General features: G+C 42.8%; 1 protein-coding gene and 1 long non-coding RNA gene across 19 annotated transcripts in view; both read right to left on the bottom strand.

The window, feature by feature from the left end:
• The window catches only part of LOC147348322 (uncharacterized), a 33,174-nt gene extending 25,997 nt beyond the window's left edge, over window positions 1-7,177 (bottom strand). The window contains exon 1 of the long non-coding RNA XR_015151455.1: window positions 1-7,177. This exon is cut by the window's left edge and continues 15,524 nt beyond it. This is a non-coding gene — a long non-coding RNA (uncharacterized LOC147348322).
• FHIT (fragile histidine triad diadenosine triphosphatase) overlaps window positions 1-18,933 on the bottom strand; it is a 1,549,085-nt gene that overhangs the window by 1,020,538 nt on the left and 509,614 nt on the right. The window lies entirely within an intron of this gene.

Raw genomic sequence — 18,933 nt, 5'->3', positions numbered from 1 at the left:
AAAGTGAAAGTGAAGTCGCTCAGTCGTGTCCGACTCCTACCGACCCCATGGACTGCAGCCCACCAGGCTCCTCCGTCCATGGGATTTTCCAGGCAAGAGTACTGGAGTGGGGTGCCGTTGCCTTCTCTGACTCAATGCTCTATGGAGACCTAAATGGGAAGGAAATCCAAAAAGAGGAGATATATATAGACTTCCCCAGTGGTTCAGCAGTAAAGCATCTACCTGTAATGCAGGATACATGGGTCTTATGCCTGGGTCAAGAAGATCCCCTGAAGAAGGGAAATGGCAACCCATTCAAGTATTCTTGCCTGGAAAATTCCATAGAGGAGCCTGACGGGCTACAGTCCAGAGGGTTACAAAAGAGTTGTATACAATTTCACAACTAAACAACAGTATAGCCGATTCACTTTGCTATGCAGAAGAAACTAACACAACATTGTAAAGCAACTACACTCCAATAAAAATTAATTTTTAAAGAAAAAGCCAGATGATCGAGGCTTATCTGATGGGGTTGGTTCAAGGACCCCTGCGTATACCAACATCTCAAGTCCCTTATAGTTGGCCCTCCATATTGGTGGATGCAGAATCTGTGGATACACAGGGCCAGGGAGCTAAGGAAAGGAAAGGGGTCTGGGACTTTGAAGAAAGGAAAGCAATCATGAGAAAATGAGAGAAGGAGACGTTCGGTGAACAAAGGTGAAGGGTAGTGCTCAGTCGTGTTCTGTCTGACTCTTTTTGACCCCATGGACTGTAGCCTGCCAGGCTCCTCTGTCCATGGGATTTCCCAGGCAAGAATACTGAAACGGGTTGCCATTTCCTACTCCAGGGGATTTTCCCCACCCAGGGATCGAAACTAAGTCTCTTGAATCTTTTTGCATTGGTAGGCAGATTCTTTACAACTGCTCCACCTGGGAAGCTGGAACAAAGGTACAGGCCCCGTTCTAATTCCCTTTACAAAAGCAAAACTTCTACTGTTCTCAGAACTTTTCCTGTGTCTGCACTTTCTCAAAACAATTGGATAGAAATAATCCTTATTCATGAGTGGCACATTTGGCATATTTTGCTATCCTTCAGGTGTTTCCAGCATCCCTGCCTCTACAAACTAGATGGCAGTAACATACCCTCTCTCAGTTAGGACAACCAAATAAGTCTCTAGACATTGCCAGATGTCTCTCAGGGACAAAACTGCTTCTGGTTGAGCATCACCTCTAACTAACAAATTTAGGTTCCAGAAGTTAAATTCATGCACCATGAAACTACAATAACCTCTAACTTGTAAGAAAACTTACACTGACATCTTCAACATCACTGGTAGTTCAGAGTGACAAAATTTTTATTGAGCACTTATTATGTACCAAGTAGAAAGATGAATGGGAAGACACTGCCTCTGCCCCTGAGGAGGTCATAGACTAAGTGAAAGTGGCATTTTTACAGTGCTCCATCTCAGAGAAGGGCAATGCTCAGCCAGTCATCATTCCAAGAAGCACGAGAATATCCTATGTGACGAGGAGAGAAGTCAGAGCATACCTCTTTGCTGTTAAAAGATTAGCCGTGTATCAGTGTTGCTGTCATTTGCTAAGGTGAATGTTTGTTCATTTAGACTCATTTTAGATGGTTGCTGCAGTTTGTTTTTTGGTAGGTGGGGGAGCCTCAGACTGAAAGGGCTATCTCAGGAGGTTGTTTAGCTAAGCATAAGCCAAGACAGAGAGCTAGGGGATGAGACTGCCACTTACTTGCTGTGTGACCCTTGGCAATGCATTAAGCGCTCCAATCCTCAAGTCCTTTTCTATGAAAGGGAGATAATCACTATAAAGTGGTTAGCACAATGCCTGCCACAAAGCAAAACTTGGGCAAACAAGAGCTGTTATCACTGCTGTGGCTATTGTGACTCCTTTATTTTATGATGGACAGATTGTCCTTCTTTTGTGTGCTAAAATACACATAACATGTTAAGCCTCTGAAGTGCAGTGCAGCTGCATTAAGTGCATTCACACTGCGGCACAACCATCACCACCATCCATCTCAGAATATTTTCCATCTTCCCAAACTGAAACTCAGCCTTCCTCTCTTTCCCCGAGAGTGTTTGCTTAAATAAGATCTTATCCAGAAAAACACCTTTGAGGAAATGAAGTCCAGGCTTTTGTTTGACAAAGCCTCTCTCTTTCACTAACCTGTAGTCAAGTTCCTCTAATCCCTCTAGGTCTTGACCTTGTCTAGGTCTGGTGGCTCCATTGTAGCAAGAATGTTGCTGATCAGTTTAGCAAAAAACCAAAAAGACAAAAACAAAAAACCCACTCTATACCTAATCACCCTCAATATCTGATCAAATTCCCATCCCCCATGCTTGGTATTAGATCACTTTGGCTGGCCTTCAGCAAGAATCTGTCCAGCAGTTTCCCCTTAAAAAGTTCCCATTCACTAACCCCTATTCTGCCTCTTGACTCTAAATCCTCACTTGTCTGTGTTTCATTTGGAATTGAACCCAGTTCTATACTGAGATTTCTTTCCCACTATTGCAATAGCTCCAGAACAAAAACTGTTTTCACTTTTTAGCTACTATCAGGCTCTAGTTGTAACACACATGGAACTAAAGGCAATTCCCACAGTACCCAGGAAACCAAATAGAAACGGCATTTTCGTTGGCCATTGGGGGTTATGTTGATGCGCTTAGTATCCATCACCCATCTCCTATCAGTAACATGTAAATGATTTATCTATCTTCAGGCAATAAACAGAGGGTTCAAAACTTGAGCACAAAGGCTCCTCCTGTCCATCATATTTACTATCACAAAAGCACACACTGGGGAGAATGCCCTGAATCTATTCTACCCCGACCTTGAGTCACTGGGAGGGAGGGCAAACCTGAGGTCGTATTTCATTTCCCAAGTGCATTCTGACATTAGGTATAAACTTCAGAAAATGGAAATGGAACCACACACCACTACCTCTCGCCTGTAGGTGTTTAATAACTGAGATACAGAGGAGGAAAAGACAGAGAACAAAAAGGCCTGGAGGTAAGCCCACCAATGGGCTGTTGCCCTCCAGGGTCACCTGGTCAGCATGAAGGGTCTGGGCTCATTAGCCCAGGGAGACTCTCAACTGTGTCTAGTTTCCCTTATTCATAGAATATGGTGTGTATAGGTCTAGCATCCGGCACTTGCAACCAGAGTTCCTCCTCATGAAACTGCTGCATGAACAAGTCCGCTTGGCAACTGTGTGCAAAGAGGCTGTACTCAACACCTCACTTGAAGATGGTGGCAGTGTGCTGTGTGCCGAGACTCTGAATCTGGCACGGGAACACTCCACTCCCTCCCCCACCACTGCCCGGGTCCCTGTGTGCCTGTGCTCTATGATGGGAACTCACATCTCTCCATTCTTTGACAAATGAATAAAGATTTTACTGCTTCTGAACAACAACAAAAAAAGCACTCACTGGACTCCCCACTTCAGTTAAGACTGGAGCATCTAATCAATTATTGGGGCCCAGGATAAGTGTCCCCAAAATGTGACTCAATGGTGTATTATTTTGAATTAAAGTTCCTTAAGAAACAGCTAATGCAAGAGGGACACTCTGACCTCCTGTGTGTCTCCCTGAAAATGGGAAATAAATCTCCCCTGTGAAAGATGCATCCCCTGGATCTGAAGGTAGAAGGAAGGACAGACATCCTTATGTCCAGAGACAGGGAATTCAGGCCGAGAAGCCTGGATCACAAAACTCGTTACCCCTTTAACTGACTGCCCCAAGGTCAAACTCGGTTCATATCTTCAATAATTCAGCACCCAAAACCCATGTTTCTTTGTCCTAAAAATACCTCAGAAATCTATTGTTTCTTTGTCTAAAAGGTATAAAAGCTACCTGCTCTAACCACGTCTTAAGTCCCATAAGATCTTGATGTACATGAATTAAAAATGTGTTTGTTTTTCTCCTGATTATCTGTCTTGTGACAATTTTATTGTTAATCTGGTCACAAGAACTCAAGAGTGGCAGATGGAGAAATTTTCCCCTCCTGGATGCAATATTATTCCAGAAGGTACTCCGTGAGCATATTTATTTGGTGGTCTGTAATTGGTGGGAAAAGACTACTCATTGGGTCTCAACTATGAAAGGCACTTACTTTTCGATAGAAAGTAAATGAACCTCCTTTACCAAGAATCCACATGCTTCTGTGGAGGATTGTAGAGGGGGAAGCTTCTGGTATGTAGCCAAGTTCACAAAATATCTGAAGAGTCCCTAATTTCACCTCAAACCTCTGCTTCATCACCTACTGTGTTGTGTCAAGTTATTTTCTATCCACTGTCATCTCTGATCCTATTGCAATTGAATTTAAGGCATTTGTAGACAGGAACCCTATATGAGCTGTCAGCACCTTGCCTGATCATCTTCCAGCAAGTGGTCAGGCCAAAGCACACAGCTAAGGATGCCCTGAAGCAGACTGTCGAGGAGACTGGCCAATGAGATGAGTGTCTGTGCTCCACGGTTGAAGCCAATCCCGCTGCACTGCCAGTGGGACCTCCCAAGACAGTCTCCCCTTGGACTCAGCGGATAGCATAGATGCTACATCTCTCACCATCTGTCCAGGCATTTTGACCTAGTAGCATCCCCCAGGTACTTCAGTCTGGTGGCAGCTCTGTGACTTCTACCGATGGATTACTTTGTCTCCCTGTCCTTTCCTCTTTCCTTTCTTATCCATGCATTAGGACATCGCCAAAATGTTACTTCCTTTGAGATTTCTATTCTATACCCCCCAGAAGTGGAGATGGCTGTTTGGAAACAGAAACAAAGAAAAAACATTGAAATCTCCAAACTGAATATGTTTAGTCACTTAGTCGTGTCTGACTCTGTGTCCCCATGGACTGTAGTCTGTCAGGCTCCTCTGTCCACGGGAATTCTCCAGGCAAGAATACTGGAGTGGATAGCCATTTCCTCCTCCAGGGAATCTTTCTGATCCAGGGATTGAATCCAGGTCTCCCACATTGCAGGCGGATTCTTTACCATCTGAGCCACCAGGGAAGCCAAACTGAATCTGCACTTTGATTTATCTCAAAAGATGTGGTATAATGTATGGTGTATGTATGGCAGCTTTTTCCAAGTCTTAACCATACATCACAGTAACCTGGGGAATTTTTCACATATGGATTCCCAGGCCCTACTCTGATTGAGACATCAGGCCACAAGCTTGTGGCCAAAAAAGGTGTTTTGTTCTAAAGCTTCCCAAGATATTCTGCTATTCAAAAGTACTAGAAACAATAGGAAGGCATGCTAGCTATGTGACTTTAGCAAGTCGCTTTGCTTCTCTGAGCCTGTTTTCTCATTTGTAAAATTGGGGATAAGAATGCCCATCTCACAAGGTTTGGCATTTCACAAGGATGGCATAGCCAACTCAATGGACATGAGGTTGAGCAAGCTCCTGGAGTTGGTGATGGACAGGGAAGCCTCGCATGCTGCAGTCCATGGGGTCGCAAAGAGTCAGACTCGACTGAGCAACTGAACTGACTGAACTGAACATGGCTGGAGTGCAAAATCCTTGACTGATGCCTCAGCAAGTGGAGCTATGATGATGGTTACTATGGATGTCCTTAAAAAGCTGCTCTCCATGTCTCAAAACCGATAGACCAGTTTGCCAAACCTTCCTCTATTAGAGAACAATTTACCAAAGAGTAAGAGGGATTCAAACCAGGATGACAGCTTGAAAAAAATAAAAAACGATGTTGAGAAGAAGCCCATGTAGAAACCAGGACATTAGCATGTAATTAGGTTTTTCTGAAGGCCCATATTCTTCATTCCCATTGCCATTTTTCCTGATTAAAAGGTTCCCACAGAAGCTGAAACCATTAACGGAAGTCCATCAAATGGTAGCTGTTGTGGAGAGCTACCCCACTCTGTTAAATTGGTCAGGCTTTTGTGTCTCTCATAGGCTAATGCTTTAACACTTCAATACCTATAATAAAGTATATGCACCACAAGAAAAATGTGTTTTGTGACTAGCAGGCTATAACACAGTGTTCTGCTTATAGGAGCCATGGGTTTAATTGTATCCTAAGCTAACGATGAGTCACCACTCTGGCTTTTAGTTAAGGAAGCCAAACAATGACTCTAAACCTCAGTTCGGAGTGCCCCTGAGTCTTAGAAAAAATGCCTGAATAGAAACTGTTTTGTATCACTTAAGGCTATCAAACAGTAGGACACCATGACAGCCATGACTTATCAAAGTCCCCTGCTGAGTAATTCCCCTTAAAGAGGTGGTGGTAGTGAACTAGGAGCCCATTCCACAGCTCAGAGTAGAGGGGAGAAAAAGTGCGGCACAGAAGTAAAAGAAGGTTGCCACCTACCATATCCACCCTCTCAGATGTCTACCCTGGAGGCTAAACTGGGAGACAAATGAGACACCAGGCTTGGTGTCTCCTACTTAGAAGGGATAACCCTTAGAGGGCTCATCCTGGATCCCTCCAGGATAGAAAGGAAGAGGGAAGGGCACAAACTTTAAAAGAATGGCATAGCCATCAGCTCAGTTCAGTTCAGCCGTTCAGTTGTGTCCGACTCTTTGGAACCCCATGAACTGCAGCACGCCAGGCCTCCCTGTCCATCACCAACTCCCAGAGTTCACCCAAACTCATTTGCATCAAGTTGGTGATGCCATCCAGCCATCTCATCCTCTGTCGTCCCCTTCTCCTCCTGCTCCCAATCCCTCCCAGCAACAGGGTCTTTTCCAATGAGTCAATTCTTCACACGAGGTGGCCAAAGTATTGGAGTTTCAGCTTCAGCATTAGTCCTTCCAATGAACACCCAGAACTGGTCTTCTTTAGGATGGACTGGTTGGATCTCCTTGCAGTCCAAGGGACTCTCAAGAGTTTTCTCCAGCACCACAGTTCAAAAGCATCAATTCTTTGGCACTCAGCTTTCTTCACAGTCCAAATGTCACATCCATACATGACCAGTGGAAAAAACCATAGCCTTGACTAAAGAGACCTTTGTTGGCAAAGCAATATCTCTGCTTTTTAATATGCTATCTAGGTTGGTCATAACCTTCCTCCAAGGAGTAAGCATCTTTTAATTTCATGGCTGCAGTCACCATCTGCAGTGATTTTGGAGCCCAGAAAAATAAAGTCTGACACTGTTTCCCCAATACCCAGTTGTGGATGTGACTGGTGATAGAAGCAAGGTCTTAAGCTGTAAAGAGAAATATTGCATAGGAACCTGGAATGTTAGGTCCATGAATCAAGGCAAATTGGAAGTGGTCAAACAAGAGATGGCAAAAGTGAAAGTTGACATTCTAGGAATCAGTGAACTAAAATGGACTGGAATGCGTGAATTTAACTCAGATGACCATTATATCTACTATTGCAGGCAGGAATCCCTCAGAAGAAATGGAGTGGCCATCATGGTCAACAAAAGAGTCTGAAATGCAGTACTTGGATGCAATCTCAAAAATGACAGAATGATCTCTGTTCGTTTCCAAGGCAAACCATTCAATATCACAGTGATCCAAGCCTATGCCCCAACCAGTAACACTGAAGAAGCTGAAGTTGAACGGTTCTATGAAGACCTACAAGACCTTTTAGAACTAACACCCCAAAAAGATGTCCTTTTCATTATAGGGGACTGGAATGCAAAAGTAGGAAGTCAAGAAACACCTGGAGTAACAGGCAAATTTGGCCTTGGAATACGGAATGAAGCAGGGCAAAGGCTAATAGAGTTCTGCCAAGAGAATGCACTGGTCATAGCAAACACCCTGATCCAACAACACAAGAGAAGACTCTCCACATGGACATCACCAGATGGTCAATACCGAAATCAGACTGATTATATTCTTTGCAGCCAAAGATGGAGAAGCTCTATACAGTCAGCAAAAACAAGACTGGGAGCTGACTGTGGCTCAGATCATGAACTCCTTATTGCCAAATTCAGACTTAAATTGAAGAAAGTAGGGAAAACCACTAGACCATTCAGGTATGACATAGCCATAGGGCATGACAAAAGCTAGTTAGAACCAACTAGTCCAAGATAGCAGAAGATTCAATTTCCAGTAGACCTTGAATCTCATTATATATGCTCACTCTAATATATTAGCATGCTAAGTGACACACCCACCAGCACCATGCCAGTCCTGAGGCCCTACCGTCAAAGATCAAAAAGTTAGCAATGGCCCAATTCCTGGAAATCTCTGCCCTTTCCTCTAAATATTTGGATTAATCCTCCCACTCATTAGCCTATGAAATTATCTAGTCAATAAAAACTAACCATGTCATATTTTGGGGCCTCTCGCCTCTGAGATGTCCCACTCTGCTTTCTGCAGAGCATGTTTCTTTCTAAATAAATCCACTTCTTATCTATCACTTTGTCTCTCACCAAAGGCTTTCTGTGAGGAGACATCAAGAACCTGAGCTTCATTAAGCCCCAAGGCCAGGTATGTGATTTCAGTTAAAAGACTGTGGGTTTCTGTCCCAATCTGGGTTTAGCTTGAGTTCGAGTGCCGACCCATGGGTTCAAGTCCCTATCTCAGTTGCACAGTTTTCACTCCAGCCAGAGCCAGAAGAACAGAAGTCAAGGCACTGGAGCCTTAGGGTTATAAACACTGGCTTTGGAGGCCATGCATCCAGAATCAGAATCAGAATTCACTCATGTAGCTGAGTTACCAGCTCAGGTCACCTTTTTTTAGGTTCTGTGTTTCTGTCACTATTTGAAAAATGGGAATTAAAAAAAAAAAAACAAGCAAACAAACATGCAGCTTCTAAGGTCAGGGTGCAAATTGAATTTTATGGAAAGTACTTAACATGTACTCAATAAAAAACAGTTGCTACCATTATTATTATTATTAATATCGAGGGACTATCATTAAATCTGGGGCTCTATGCAGGTTAACAAAGAGACATAAAGCTTTTGTTATGTAGAAAGCACTGTGTTAGGTCCTGGGACATAGGAACAAACAGGACAGACACAATCTGCTGTTTTATGAAGCTTGTGGTGTGTTTGTGTGTGTGTGTGTGTGTGTGTGTGTGTGTGTGTATTGGCCTGCACATTGTTTATAAACAAAATAAGACCAAACTGGTAGCAAACATTTAAAAAATGGGTGGCTTCATACAAAAGTCCAGATTTCTGGCTTCCTTTTGAACACATCAGAAAATGTGACAGGAAGTGAGATCTCTCTCCACAGGGCAACCTGCTCCTCCAGATCCCTCACAAATCACAAAACACAGCGCCAGCCTTCCGCCTGAGATGGGCCCGCTGGCTTCTCTAATTAAGAGAAAACTCTCTCGGGCTACATGTGATGGAGGGCCCTGGGGCATTTTGAGAGACAAGGAAGCTGAGGACGCAGACCTAGAGGACCAGAACTGAAACGTGGGGAGAGAGGGGAGACCTGGCACCCGCCCTCTGTCAGTGAGTTTATTTGTCTCTCATCTCAGCTCGCTTTGTGTGGCTGGACACAGAAAACCCTGGAGGGGAATTCTGATTCCAGCTTGCTCTTTGCACAGCTAATTATTTGGGGCTCCCAGAAGGTTGAAAAGAACAATGACTCTCCCAGCAGTTACAGTTGGACTAGCTTAGTTCCTTTTCTTCGCCGCAGGGGTCAGAATCATGGAAGGGGAGCTATTTGTTTTGGTCTTAAACCAAATCTGCCCAAGATACAGACAGATGTTCTGACCTGAGACCAGGAAAGCTGCTATTTCAATGCCTAGCAAAATTCTCCTATTTTGTCTCTCTAGTTGGCCTGCATATCCATAATACGCATTTTCCTTGTTTAAATGGTTTACTTCTCTCCTGTGCAAATATAAAGCAATGCTCAGAAACAAAAAATACTATATGCCAAGAATTGTATCCCTCCTCCCAAGTGAGATATTTCATGTTTTCCAGGAAGACAGGATAAAGACAAGCAGGGGGAGCTAATTGGGATGGAACAGTGAAACAACGAACACTCATTTGTACACAACCTGCTAATAATTATCTACAACTTCATTCTAATAGGAAATGAGTGACAAGTCCCTTAAAAACCAAGAAACAGGAAATTAAAATATATGCTCCATAGCTGTGAACACTATAAGAGAGTGAAACAATCTTCCAGCAACTCCAGAGAGACTGCTCCTACATCTTACCAAAGCTATTATCATCAATGGTGTCCCCTCATTTTAAACAAAATGAAGCAGATTCAGTTCGCTGCTAAAAGCTGTTTCTTGCCTTTCTGCATCTAAAGACATTTTCACTCTTGGCTGTTCCAATAGAGATTCATTTGGATTTCCTGTCAACTGTTGCTCAAAAACAAAGTAAGGCCTATTTTTCTGATTAAACTTATACTCAGTTTCATTTGCTTATCTAATACCTATTTATTGAGCACCTCCTAAGAGCCAGGCACTGTGTTAGGTGCTGGAAATATAAATGTGATTCAAAACAAAGACAGACCTTACCCTCAAGGAATTCAGGGGAAGGCAGATATTAACAGAAAGACCTCACCAATATAAAACTGACCCTCTGAAAGGTGTTTCAGAAGAGGTATCTTGTACCAGGAGGACTTAGAACAAAGGAATTCAGTTAAAGGAGGTGTAACAGAGGCAAAGAAAGTGGCTCAGAAGAAATAACACTTGAGCTGAAGTGGACAGGCTGTAGGTTCCAGATAAGGAAAGGCCCTGTAGTGAGACTGAGTGAACATAAGGACTGGATGAAGGCCAGCCTGATTGGAGTGGAGAATCCACAAGGGACAGAGTGATGAAGCTGAGTGTTAATGGGGATCATGCAAGACTTTTGAGCAATGGGAAGCCATCTTGGGGTTTTTAAACAGGGTGTAGGGAGTTCCCTGGTGGCAAAGTAGATAAAAATTGGCCTCGCAATGCAGGGGACATGGGTTTGACCCTCGGTCCAGGAAGATTCCACACGTCTCTGAGAAACCAAGCATGTGTGCCACAGCCATGAAGCCTGTGCTCTAGAGCCTGCATGCCACCACACTGAAGCCTACCCACATAGAGCCTGTACATTGAGAAGCCCTTACACAGCAACGAAGAGCAGCCCGCACTTGTCACAACCAGAGAACGTCCACGCAAAGCAATGAAGACCCCTGCATGCTAAGTCGCTTTAGTCATATTCGACTCTTTGCGACCCCATAGACTGAAGCCTGCCAGGCTCCTCTGCCATTGGATTCTCCAGGCAAGAATACTGGAGTGGGTAGCCATGCCCTCCTCCAGGGAATCTTCCCAACCCAAGGATCAAGCCCGAGTCTCTTGGGAATTGCAGGCAGGTTCTTTACCACTGAGTCACCTGGAAGCCAGTGAAGAAACATAAATAAATAAACAGGATGCAGTGGTAGCAGCTGATATGACGGTTTTTTATACTTTGCAGAAAAATGGATTTGGGGAGGCAGAAAGAGTTTGGGTAGGCCAGTTCATCTAGACCTGCTACAGAAGTCCCAGGGAGAGCAATTTGGACTTGTACGGTATAGTGCTGGAGCGGATGGAGTAGGTGTGACACTCTAACAATACTTGGAGCGGGACTGACCCAATGGGCCAGAGGAATCTCAATGGCCCACGACAGGCACCAACTATACTTCCTGGTGCTATGAAGCTGAATGAAGACATTGGAAAGACCAAACCAAATAGGACTTGAGAATCCCTCAGCCCCAGCAGCAAGGTACCACTATGTGCTCTGTGTCATCACAGCTCTGTATCTGAATTTACAAATTCTGAGAAAGACTTCACAGGAAAACCAGTTAAATAGGCAGGGAAGAAAACACTCAGCATCGAGCACTAAAAAAAAAAAAAAAAAATAGATGATAACAAGTAGGTTTCAGTAGAATTTGGTATAGTATTAAATTTCCATTCTAGTGTCATTAGCACTGATCCTGATTTAGAAAAAAAAAATATTTGGGTTAATCAAAACTATGGGTCAATCAACTGCTCCATAATGACAGCTCCTGTGGTCATAAATCTTTGCTATCGCCTGCAGCTGACAGGGTCTCAGTCCATGGGAGAATAAGCAGCAAAAGACTAATGTTTCTCTTCATTTCCCCCAAAGGGAGTTAGGCAATGAGTAATAAAAGGATATAAATTATTCACAATGCTTTCTTGAAGTTTATGATTCAAGGCTTGGGAGAAATAATGGACGGGGTGGTCGGGGTAGGTGACTCAGGGCAGGGGGGCGGGAGGTGGGGGGACAGAATCCTGAATGAAAAAAAGTCTGTATTGAAAATGGAAGGATGAGTTTGTGAAGTAGACCCAAGTCACTACATACAGGGCTTTGGGTTTCATGGGGGCAGCCTCTGGTTCATCCACAGGAAGGTTCACTCATTCCTTACATTTGTTTCGACAATCCTTACTAACCTGGAGTCACTGAGGAGGGCTGTTTCTGCCAATACAGTTTCTCTAGACTTTGGTGAAGGTAGAGAGAGGGAGAGAGATGGACAGGAGGATTGGAGAGAGGTCAAGTGTGTCTGTGTGACAAAGTTTGGAGGGAATGGAAGGACGAAAGTATATCATCTGGTGGAGGAGATATAAAAGATCTATCTTTTATAAGTAAAAATGATAAAATATATTAATGTATGTCTCTTATATATTAATATAAATCTCTCCTGCATTTTAAAATTTTATTTAATTTTTTGGCTATTACCTGTGGTATGTGGGATCTCAGTTCCCTGACCAGCAATCAAACCTGTACCCCCTGTATTGGAAGTGTGGAGTCTTAACCAGTAGTCATCAGGGAAGTCCCCAAGAGGACATCTGTTTTGCTTTTTACTTTCAGGAAAAAACAAACATTGGCGTAGTAAAAGATATGAAAGTAGATAGGAGCAGAAAGGTTGTGTGTTTGTTAGTTTTGATAAAGTTAATTTGATAAAGATAAATAATATCAAAACCCACAAAATAGAGGCCACTGTAGCTGCCAGCCCATGTCATAAATCTACACCTCAGTTCAGTTCAGATCTTCAGTTCAGTTCAGTTGCTCAGTTGTGTCCGACTCTTTGCGATCCCATGAACTGCAGCATGCCAGACTTCCCTGTCCATCACCAACTCCCGGAGCTTGCTCAAACTCATGTCCATGAGTTGGTGATGGCATCCAACTAGCTCATCCTCTGTCATCCCCTTCTCCTCCTGCCTTCAATCTTTCCCAGCATCAGGGTCTTTTCAAATGAGTCAGTTCTTTGCATCAGATGGCCAAAGTATTGGAGTTTCAGCATCAGCATCAGTCCTTCCAACGAATATTCAGGACTGATTTTCTTTAGGATGGACTGGTTGGATCTCCTTGCAGTCCAAGGGACTCTCAAGAGTCTTCTCCAACACCATAGTTCTTCAAACATCAATTCTTCGGTGCTCAGCCTTCTTTACGGTCCAATTCTCACATCCATACATGACTACTGGAAAAAGCATAGCTTTGACTAGACGGACTTTTGTTGGCAAAGTAATCTACACCTAAGTCAGCCCAAACTTACAGGAAACGCTTGTCAAGGGAACCTAACACACACCCATCACAATCCTCCAGGTCAGCTTTACCCTAGGAAACAAGACCTGCTTTCCTTACAGGGAAACCCCTGACCTCTTAGCCACACATGCCATTTCTTTACTGCTGTTTCTAATCATTTATGTAACTCACTCTTGCCCCACATCTCCAAGGAAGGACCTTCTGCTGCCCTGCACTGAACTCTCCTATCCGTGGAGTGTTTTCCCTGAATAAAGGACATTAAGCTCCTTACTAATTCATTTCAATTTTGACATTTGACAGTCTGATTATGTGTAAATATGGCCTGGATTAGATACATAGCTCTCCTTCACAGTTTCTAAGAAATTCAAGTAAAAGATTTCAGCAATTTTGAAACTTTGCTCTCTTGCCAAACTGAGTTTCCTTGACAGAAAGTGCTGAGACTAAGTCATGTGGATCCACTCTTTATAAAGGCTAGAAACATATTTGCTGAACCCATCACGTGCAGGCACTGTACTGGGTGATATTAATAATACAAATAATTGAAAAATCATTCAGATTCCAGCCTTTACTTACCTTCCTAGTTTTATCTCTTGCTATTTCTCCTTCAAAACCAAGATCACAGCCATTTCACTCTGCAATTCAGAACATTTTATTCTGCTTCTCACTCCTTTTGTATAAACATGTGTCTTTCTGCACTGAATGCTCTCCCTAATTCATTCAGAAGCACTGCCCCTCCCCACCTGCACCTGGCTAAAGCCTACAACCCCTCCTATCTCCCTTTAGATGTCACTTCCTCAGAAAGTTGTCCAGAATTCCAAGGTGTGAGTCAGGTGCCCTTACTCTGGGCTCCTGATAGGTTTATCTCAACTAAGTCTAGGTAGCATTCAATGGTAATCAGATGGTGTGCAAACTTTGATAGCGGGGACTATGTCTTTGTCATTCTTGTGTCCTCAGCCCCGAGCACACCAGGAGACACAAATAAAACACCCACTAAATCTCTGATGAATGAATGCTGCTGCTGCTGCTAAGTCACTTCAGTCGTGTCCGACTCTGTGCGACCCCGTGGACTGCAGCCTACCAGGCTTCTCCGTCCATGGGATTCTCCAGGCAAGAACACTGGAGTGGGTTGCCATTTCCTTCTCCAATCCATGAAAGTGGAAGTGAAAGCAAAGTCGCTCAGTTGTGTCTGACTCTTAGCAACCCCATGGACTGCAGCCCACCAGGCTCCTCCATCCATGGGATTTTCCAGGCAACAGTACTGGAGTGGGGTGTCATTGCCTTCTCTAGATGAATGAATAAAGATATGCAATACTTAATGCCATACTTAAACTTCAAGGAAATTTCAGTGTAATTAATAAACATACAACCTTTTGAAATACAATAGCACACAGCATATAAAACAAGCGCCTTGTGTGTAACAAAGCAGGTGCTCAGAGGAAGCCAAAGATTAGTTTTGACTGAGGTGATGGTAGCAACAGCAGTTAGAACAAGCCTGTGTTTATGACACATGGGCTATGTTAGTTGTTTTCATAAATAGCCTTATAACATGGTAGTATTTTCCCCATTAACAAATGAGGAACCCAAGGTTCAGAGAGATTAAATGATTTTTCAAAGTTACATAGTAACCAGCAAAGCCAGGATTTGAATTCTGAATACAAGATTTCAAAACATTGAGACTGGGAAGGTGGGCATACCAGGCAGAAGAAAACCATAGATAACACAGCAAGGCACTTGGGGGTCATGCATATCCCAGGGGCTAAAAAGAAAGATCAAGTTGATAGTATGTAGGAATACTGGGGACACCAGTGCTTGCAAGTAAGGAACCAGATTGTCAGGGGCCCTACATGTCCAGCTACAGAACTTGCATCAGGTGATGGTCACCAAGAACCACTGGTAGCTTTAGAGTAGAGGAAACGTGATCAGATTTGAATCTTTGAAAGGTTTATCAAGCAGTGGAATACAGGATGGACTAGGAGATGAAAGGAGAGTTTGCAGAGAAGGAAAAAACTCAGAGCATAATGCAACTCTTTAACTGTAAAGGCACTGATCTCTGGGAATGGAGTAGAAAGGATGGATGCAAACCATCCTATGCAAGAATAAACAAACAGTCCTTGACAGCTGAGTTATTGTGGGTCTGAAAGAGAGAGAGAACTATTAATAAAAGTGGCTTAAGAGTATTAAGCCAAAATGACAGGGACCCCAATGAAGCAGTCAGCCAGAAGCACCACAGAAGGTACTTATTTGAGGAGAAACTTTTTAAACATGCTGAAAATAGACATTGTAGGGAAAATCTTTAGGAAACAGTTGGAAATGTGGGACCAGAGAACCAGAGAAGGACTAGAACAAGAAATCCAACTGAGGAGAGGAGGAAAGGCGTTTGCACCCTAAGATGCAAATGAAGCCAAAGAAAATGTGGATATGTCTTCAAGGGCTGAGGAGCAGAAAACGAAGGTTGGGAGGTGTGCAACAAATCTTAGGTAACACTCACATTTAGATGGCAGGAACATGAAGAAGATTAACAAGTAAAAGATGCTAAAGAATTAAGATCTAAATGCCCAATACGAACAGGTGCTATGCCAGAAACTTTTGATATGTTATTCTAGGAGGTCAGTACTATCTTTATTTTATAAACACTGAAGCTGAGGAGACATGTTATCTTGTCCAGAGCCATACAACCAATTAATGACACAGGTGGTGAGCATCTCAATTCACGTCTTGCTGTTTCCCTGGAGAGGGCCAAGGCATTGAGGCCACTGGAATGGGAGAACCTTCAGAGTGGACTGGATGAACTCGGGCAAGAGCAGTGAGGACTGAGAAGAGCCCACCGAGGACCTTCCCTGGTGGTCCAGTGGCTAGGACACTGAGTTCCCAATGCAGGGGGCTTGGGTTCAATCCCTGGTCAGGGAACTTGATCCCACATGCCTCAACTAAGAGTTTGCCTGATGTAACTAAAGATCCCACATGCCACACCTAAGACCTGGCACAGCCAAGAAAATAAATAAAATTAAATAAATATTCTAAGAAAGACTTTGAGGACTTGCCTCTCAGAGAAAGCTGTGGTATAGGACCTAAAACTGAACCTCAATGTTATTCACTGTCTTGACATCCGTGGAAAATCGGGATGGCCTCCAGTGGCTCAACCACAGGTTCTTCTTCTCATTTTGCTCCTGGGGAATAAGTCTCTTGGCCAAACAGCTCTCCTTATCATGGGGACCAGGCACAGTTTCTGTTTAACCCTGAGCAATGGGGTTCAGTTTCCTGTCAGCCTCTGAATGATTCAAACAAGCCAGTTAGACCTTACTGCAGGAACCAAGGGTCACCCACCCCCTTGATGCTGCCTCTCACAGTCCCTGATTTGTCGCTCTGTTCCCAAGTACAACCCCCTAGGGACTTTGTGTGGTGTGCAGCACCCTCCTCCCCTAGGCTGTGAGTACCTGTGACTAATAAAGTTCTATCAATCTCAGCTGTCTAGTGCTAGAGGGCATGGGTTTGGCCATCCGCATATCTCTAGGGTGGAAATCTCTCCTTTACTAACTAGGTGGACGGACAGTGATTAAGACAATAGAGGACTCTAAAGTGTTCACCGTGAAGTTACATGGGTAAAATACTTAATTTTAATAAGTATCTGGGACTTCCCTGGTGGTCCAGTGGCTAAGAGTCCACACTCCCAATGCAGGGAGGCCTGGGGTTTGACCCCTAGTCAGGGAACTAGACCCCGCATGCTACAGCAGAGATTCCTGCAGCTAAAGACCTCACATGCTGCAACTGTGACTCTGCACAGACAAATTAAAAAAAAAAAGACACAAAAGTATCTGCTTTAGTACAAGTGAAGAAATGTGAGAAATGAATGACTTTTCTAGTTTTATACAAGAGGAAACTGAGGGACAGACAAGTTAGGTAGCTACCTTGTATTACGCAGTATTAAACTCTTCTTTCATTTTAATGAAATATTAAATATTTAATCTCCAATATTTTCTTGACAAGTTCTTGTCCAGGTGCAGCATAAGAACCACATGTATCCAGAGTTTACACAAAGCTATTATAAGCAATAAGAGAAAGGCAAAAAGTCTCACAGAAAAACAGGAAGATATAATTAGGTAACTCCCCAAAGTAGAAAGAGACAATAATGGGGATATGTTAAATGTCATTATTAGTCAAAGAAATTCAAACAAAAATCACAATGAACCATTTATTTGTATATTTCAGGTTGACAAAGATTAAGATTTACACTACCCAGAGTTAAGAATGTTAAAAGGAATAAAAAATTCTCATATGCAGATGGAATGAGTAGAAATTAGTACCTTCTTGGAAGACAGAGCAGCAACTTGAGTAAAATTTTTAATTATATTTGACATAATTTAATTTCTACGATTATATCTCAAGGAAGCAACTTGTCAAATCCATAAAGATGTATGTATAAAGATCTTTGTTCTATTCTTCGCAATATTGAAAATTCAGGAAAAAAATCTTAATGTCTATCAACAGAGTATTGGCTAAATAAATGTGCTTTATGTATAAAATGGGTTGCTATAGAGTCTTTAAAAATGATGATATAGATGCATATTTATCAGCATAGAAAAAATATATTAGGTTAGAAAAACTAGTTTACAAAACTGCAAGTAGAATATTATAGATATTATATAAAATTTTATATATATTTCTATATACATGTTTAGTGGGACATTTGGAATGAAATTAAAAAATTTTAATATCTCCAACTATTCAGTTTTCAGATAAGTCTTAGTCTCTTTTTTAGCTTATCCCAAAGGCACATATCAATAATTGAGAGGGGAAGAAAAAAATTTTTTTCATTTTTGGGGAAAAAAATCCATTGAGCAATAAATATTTCCCTTTGGGAAAAAAAAATGTATACTTCAGGAAGAAGTTATACAAATCCTACAGCATGCTTCAATTTTGTACTTACATTTATTTTCCAATAGATAAATGTGAAGCCAGTAAAGAAAGGGACTCAGCCAATGAACTAGATTTCTCATCAGATCAGATCAGTCGCTCAGTCATGTCCGACTCTTTGCCACCCCGTGAATCGAAGCACGCCAGGCCTCCCTGTCCATCACCAACTCCCGGAGTTCACTGAGACTCACGTCCATCAAGTCAGTGATGCCATCCAGCCATCTCATCCTCTGTCATCCCCTTCTCCTCCTGCCCCCAATCCCTCCAAGCATCAGAGTCTTTTCCAATGAGTCAACTCTTCACATGAGGTGGCCAAAGTACTGGAGTTTCAGCTTTAGCATCATTCCTTCCAAAGGAATCCCAGGGCTGATCTCCTTCAGAATGGACTGGTTGGATCTCCTTGCAGTCCAAGGGACTCTCAAGTGTCTTCTCCAACACCACAGTTCAAAAGCATCAATTCTTTGGCACTCAGCTTTCTTCACAGACCAACTCTCACATCCATACATAACCACAGGAAAAACCATAGCCTTGACTAGACGAACCTTTGATGGCAAAGTAATGTCTCTGCTTTTGAATATGCTATCTAGGTTGGTCATAACTTTCCTTCCAAGAAGTAAGCGTCTTTTAAT

This window comes from Bos grunniens, chromosome 22 (assembly GCF_055505025.1).
Source record: "Bos grunniens cultivar Pamir isolate PY7600 chromosome 22, Bosgru_T2T1.0, whole genome shotgun sequence".
Classification (NCBI taxonomy): domain Eukaryota; kingdom Metazoa; phylum Chordata; class Mammalia; order Artiodactyla; family Bovidae; genus Bos; species Bos grunniens.
This window is presented reverse-complemented; position numbering and strand designations above follow the sequence as displayed.